Below are 6672 nucleotides of genomic sequence, written 5' to 3'. Positions count from 1 at the left end.
TAATTATTTACATTTCAAAATCTTGTAGTAAATATTGCTAGTTAATCATTTTTTTGTTGTTGTGGAACTTCAATTTTGATGAAGCGTCTTATTTCATTTTGTATAATTCGCTTAAAAGTTATTTCTTATAACCTCATTTAAATGGTAAATGGATACCCGCGAGGCATCCGGATATTGGTGGTAATGGATATTGTATTTAGATTAAATTTTTAAATGGATTTTGATACGATCCGCACAAGCTCCAAGACAAAGAATTGGAAGAAGAGAAAGCGAGTGAGATTAATGGAGCCGTTCGTGTTGGGATTGAAGAATAAAGGCTTGAATCAGGCCTTTGAAGAGTCCGTTGTTTGGAATTGGAAGAAAAGAAAGAGAAGAATTCGTTGGACAAGTCGAATTCCATGCATCCGAGATTCTCGCCTATTCTGGCAGAGTTTACCATTCGGGTTATAACTCTCGCATCTTAAGTCCATTTAAACTGATTCAAAATGATTCGGAAAGCTAACTGAAAGATCTACAACTTTCATGTTTTGAGCGAAGAAATATTCGAAGTGGAACAGTGCCGAAATTGAGCTTTAATTGCATGCACGTACACAGCCCAATGTCGCGAGTTAAGAAGGGTGATCGAGAAGCCGACTTGAAGATCAAGTTATCTTATTTAATTATGCACGTTTTAAAATTAGGTTTTATTATGTTTTTATTATTTTAGAGTCTTTTATGGTTAGGATTTGCTTATTTACAAGTTTCCTTATTATAGTTTAGGTAGGAGTCCTTTTCCTTGTGAAAAATGAGTCTTTTTAGACCTTATAAATAGGTTGCCAATTTGGCTTATTTTAATAGGACGAATTTTGAATAAAATTATGAGATTATTCTCTTTGGTTCTTTAAGAACTCTTCGAACATATCGGTGGATTCCGTTTGTTCACCCCGACTTATCAATCGATCTGTCGCAATCGATTGTGGCGTCTTCGCATACCAAGGTTCTTGCCTCTTTATAGGCAACGGGTCGCGGTTCCACACCTTTGAATCTTCGTTTTTGGATGTTTCGATCTTGCTTCCGTGTAGGGTATTAGGGTCTCGTAACAAGTTCTACGGGGTTCGTATCAGTTGGTAACCAGAGCCAACATCCAAAACAGGTTTCGCCTATCCTTTATCTTAATTGTTGAGTCAGTCCTTTCTTTCGTGTCTTCGTTTTGTTTTTCGTTTCGTATCAGTTGGTAACCAGAGCCAACATCCAAAACAGGTTTCACCTATCTTTATCTTTATTTTGAGTCAGTCTTGTTCGTGTCATCGTAGTTTTCTTTTGTCTTTTGTCGAGTCTTCTAGTCCTCTTTTCTCTTATTCTTCGTTCAGTTGTTTAGAGTCAAAAATAAAAATAAATCGATTTTTTGGTTATTTTGTTTTGAGTTTCTTTGAGTCTAAGTTAGGTTTTGTCTTAAGTCCAAAAAAAAAAAAAAAAAAAAAAAACGAAATTTATCTTTTATTTGTAGTTTTTGGAGCCCAAGTTAGGTTTTGTTAATGTCGTTAAAAAAAAAAATAAAAAGAAATTTTTTTTTTGCTTTGATCATGTCCGAGAAGGCCGGTTATAAAGGAGAAAGAATTCAGCCGCGTAGGATGTCGCCAATGGATAAACGCTTCCAGGAACTCCAAGATCGGATGGAAGGAATTGTTACCCAACTACATGAACTACGCAAAGATCAACATGTTCGAGGGCCATACGTACGACGTGATGTTCACCAACCAGTTATACCTTATCCTGATAAAGAGGTAGCTCGTGATGAAAATTTTGGTGTGAACGCTACAAAATCAAGGAGGGAGAGTATGGGACGAGGGTCTGGATTGGATAGATCGAGCCGAGGATATTTTGATGGAGAAAGAGATGGTGTAGATCAAAACCGTAGCTCAATGAAGTTGATTATACCACCCTTTCAAGGTAAGAGTGATCCCGAGGCGTACATTCAATGGGAAATAAGGGTTGAGCACGTATTCGATTCTGATTACTATTCCGAAAAGAAGAAAGTGAAGCTCGCCGTCGAAGCGTTCATTGACTATGCAATTACTTGGTGGGATCAATTTGTCTTAACTAGGCGCCGCTGTGGCGAACCACCAATTGAAGATTGGGAGTCCATGAAGGCAATCATGAGAAGGAGGTTCGTCCCTTCACAATATTATAGGGACTTACAATTGCAAAGGTTGAGGCAAGCTACTAAGTTAGAAGATAGGAGATCGCCGAGTCGAAAATCACGGGGGAGCTGTTCATCAAACCGAGATAGTGAATCAATACCAAGAGAGGCCATGTTCGATCCGCCATATGTGAATAAAGAAAGAACTGATTTGGAAAGTGATAATGCGCTAGTTGAGGAAAAAGTAACTGAGATTGTTGAGTTGCAGCCCGTGGAGGATCAAAAGTGCAAAACCGCCCCACCACTCGAAGAAGAAATTGATGATTCGGATTCGAGGATGAATCCTTTTGAAGAGGTGGAGAATGATACGATCCTGCCATGCATCGAAGTTAAGGATGATGATACAATCCAGCCATGTGACCAACTTAATATCGAGCTAACTGGAGCACAAACTTCCGTTATTGAAGTTGATGAAGACGGTTATGCAATACATGAAGACGAAGGCAGTTATAGTAATGTTGTTAGCAATAATTTGGTGGAAAACTTGATTTTATCGACGTTGGAGTATTCTAGACCATATGAACTACAATTGTTTGAAGATGATCGTGAAAGATGGCTTCTATATGCTCCTTTTTATATTTGTCCGGATTCGAGGACGAATCCTTTTAAAGAGGGGGAGAATGATACGATCCGCACAAGCTCCAAGACAAAGAATTGGAAGAAGAGAAAGCGAGTGAGATTAATGGAGCCGTTCGTGTTGGGATTGAAGAATAAAGGCTTGAATCAGGCCTTTGAAGAGTCCGTTGTTTGGAATTGGAAGAAAAGAAAGAGAAGAATTCGTTGGACAAGTCGAATTCCATGCATCCGAGATTCTCGCCTATTCTGGCAGAGTTTACCATTCGGGTTATAACTCTCGCATCTTAAGTCCATTTAAACTGATTCAAAATGATTCGGAAAGCTAACTGAAAGATCTACAACTTTCATGTTTTGAGCGAAGAAATATTCGAAGTGGAACAGTGCCTAAATTGAGCTTTAATTGCATGCACGTACACAGCCCAATGTCGCGAGTTAAGAAGGGTGATCGAGAAGCCGACTTGAATATCAAGTTATCTTATTTAATTATGCACGTTTTAAAATTAGGTTTTATTATGTTTTTATTATTTTAGAGTCTTTTATGGTTAGGATTTGCTTATTTACAAGTTTCGTTATTATAGTTTAGGTAGGAGTCCTTTTCCTTGTGAAAAATGAGTCTTTTTAGACCTTATAAATAGGTTGCCAATTTGGCTTATTTTAATAGGACGAATTTTGAATAAAATTATGAGATTATTCTCTTTGGTTCTTTAAGAACTCTTCGAACATATCGGTGGATTCCGTTTGTTCACCCCGACTTATCAATCGATCTGTCGCAATCGATTGTGACGTCTTCGCATACCAAGGTTCTTGCCTCTTTATAGGCAACGGGTCGCGGTTCCACACCTTTGAATCTTCGTTTTTGGATGTTTCGATCTTGCTTCCGCGTAGGGTATTAGGGTCTCGTAACAAGTTCTACGGGGTTCGTATCAGATTTGGTATAGCTCTTTTGTATTCCGATTAAATTTTTAAATGGGTTTGATATAGCTCTGGTTTGAAATAAATTAAATGGCAATGGTTCTAGTATTTCACTTTTTTCGAGGGTACCCACTCCACTGCCATCCCTAAGTGCTATCTTATTTTCGAACTTTTTCTTCCTCTCGAAAAATCCCAATTTTATAATTAAATAAAAAAATATTATATGTGTTGTATATAATATAGAATGTGGTTATTCCTATCTTAACCCACTCGGAGTTTATAACTCCCCAGTACTCAATTAGAGATTCTTAAGTTACCCTCTATCACATAACTTACTCCATGATGTATGTAGGGTATAATTGCGCAACCTTGCTCTGATACCAATGATGGGAATCGGGCACGTGTACGCAGCGGAAAACAAAATTTTTATATGAAAAACAAATTTAATCATATTAACACGTACTCGATAATAGCACTTAATTGCGTACCTTAATGCTTCCAGTGAAATTAAAAAACAATATGCATATAATTAATTCGATAATTAAATCACGTAGCATGCTCGCAGTAAATCACAAATCGTACATGAACAATTGCAGAACGACATTGATGAAAAACATACTGCAAATATCAACAATTAATTTAATCATATTAAATTAAAACCTTATTTAAATCGGATCCGAAAATTACCTCTTGAAGCGTGAGGCGAACTCTCGGATTGATGCAAACTGCCACGAAAACCAATCCGTGCAGTCGGGAGGAGCAGCGGCGACTGACGCGCGGGCAACAGCGACGACTGACGCGCGGGCAGCGGCGGCGCGTGTGAATCTCGCGCTGCCTTCGGGCGACGGGTGAGGGCGCGTGCGATGGCGGTTCGGCGAGGGCTTCTCGGCGATCTGACTCCTTTGTCTTCCTCCTCTCGGATTTCACCTCGTATGCCGAGTTCTACTAGTACGTGGCACTAGACACACAAAAGGCAGATTAAACGGAAGAATAAAACAAAGAAAAGAAGTACCGAAGAGAAGTGGCGCGTGGGCGCCGATTTCCGACGACGGGATGACGGCGATGGAGTTGGCAGCGGACTAGGGTATGAGCGGCTAGGGTTTTTTTTTTTTTTTTTTTCACTCTTGTACAAGACCTATAAATCTTGTATTTATAGTATCTTGTAGCGAAAATTACAGTTTATGTCCCTAAACTTTACCACTAAAACGATTTATGTCCCCAAACATTTCAATCCGCTATATATGTCCTCAAACTTGCCACTTTTGATCACTTTATGTTCTGCCGTTAACGTCGGCAGCTAACTTCGAGGGAAATTGCACGCGTGGCTCACGTGACGTCTATGTGGCCGTTAAATGTCGAGCTGTTCAACACCCAGTGCCTACTTGGCCGACGAAACGTGATATGGAGCGACACGTCATTCTCCTCCCCTATTTCTATTGTAAAATCCCTAATTCTCCATATCCCCAATTAACCCGTAAATCCAAGCCCTAAAACCCCATTTCGAATCCTTCAATTGAGTTGAAATTCGAAAATAACAGAATCGTCTTCCCAAGTTTTTGAATGTCCGAGTAGTTAAAGCGTCATAATTGCAAAACAATTTTCGATTTGGTAAGTTTCCTCAAAGTTGTTATCTTTGAACAATTTTCGATTGTGGTAATTAGTGTACTTGTAGTGTTGATTTCACCTCAATGTTTTCGATGTAGCATAAAATATGAGTAAAGGATCTAATTATGGCTGTCGGAGCTCATCCTCAACGAGCTCTGATGCTCATTCAACATTTTACACAATCAATTGTAAATGTGGATTTCGTTTGCCAGTGATTACGTCATGGACACCAGACAATCCTGGGAGAAGATACCAAGCTTGCCCAAATTATGGGGTAAAATGCTGTCCTTTTATTTGTTCATTACAGTATATTGGATTTGTTATTTCAAGCTTGAACAAATTATGGGGTTAAATGCGTTCTTTTGATTCAAGTTTTGGGATTCGTTACAGAAATCAACCTACTGTGGTGTATTCAAGTGGTTGGATCCTGAAATATGTGGTAGATCCAAGATGATTATCCCCGGACTGCTTAGGAGAGCGAACAAACTAGAGGGTGAATTAGCTTGCTTCAAAGAGAAAGAAGAAATATTGAACCAAGTTGAAGGTGAAGTGGCTTGTTACAAAGAGAAAGAAGAAAAATTAAACAAGCTAGAAGGTGAACTTGCAAAGGAAAGAAGGATTATTCAGAAAAGAGCCAAGAAACTGGAGGGTTTGATTGCAATGTACAATAAGAAGTTGTAGTTGCAAGTTGGAGTTTTTATGGTCATACTTCTGTTCATTGCCATATATGTCATGAAAATTGGCATAGAAAGGGGGTCTATGTAATGTTTTGTTTGAATGTGGATGTTGTTTGTAATGTTTTGTTTATGGTTAATTTTCAGTTGTTAGGAGTTCTTCTAATGGTGGATTTGGTAATTTGGTTGTAGTTCTTGAATTTTGGTGAATTTGGTGAATTTGGTAGTAGTTCTTGAATGATCAATTTTCAGTTGTTAGAAGTTCTTGTAATGGTGAATTTGGTAATCTGGTAATAATTCTTGAGTTTGGTGAATTTGGTAGTGATTCTTGTATTGGTCATTTGATTTGCTGCCTATTATGTTGGTTGGCTTCCATCAAGTACCTTGTATGTATTGATCAATTATAAAACTTATACATACATAATTAAGCTTATTCATTAACTTGAAATTCAAATAGAAATTCAAATATCAAACATTCAATAACTTAAAAGAGTCATCAAACATCTCATATAAACCAACTGTGTTCAAATCCAAACAAATCAAACATCTCATACAAACCAACTGTGTTCAAATCCAAACAAATCAAAATATGTCATACAAACCATCAAACTGTGTTCAAATCCTATCAAACCATCAAACATTAAACAGCCAAATATTCAACGTTCAAACATCAAACTAGCTAACAAACATACAAAATAACAAAAGTACAATCTTGTTTAAACTTGA

The sequence above is a fragment of the Erythranthe guttata genome, chromosome 8 (genome assembly GCF_056151865.1).
Source record: "Erythranthe guttata isolate IM_541 chromosome 8, IM_541, whole genome shotgun sequence".
Lineage (NCBI taxonomy): Eukaryota > Viridiplantae > Streptophyta > Magnoliopsida > Lamiales > Phrymaceae > Erythranthe > Erythranthe guttata.
The sequence above is the reverse complement of the archived record's forward strand: the minus strand, read 5'-3'. Positions refer to the sequence as shown.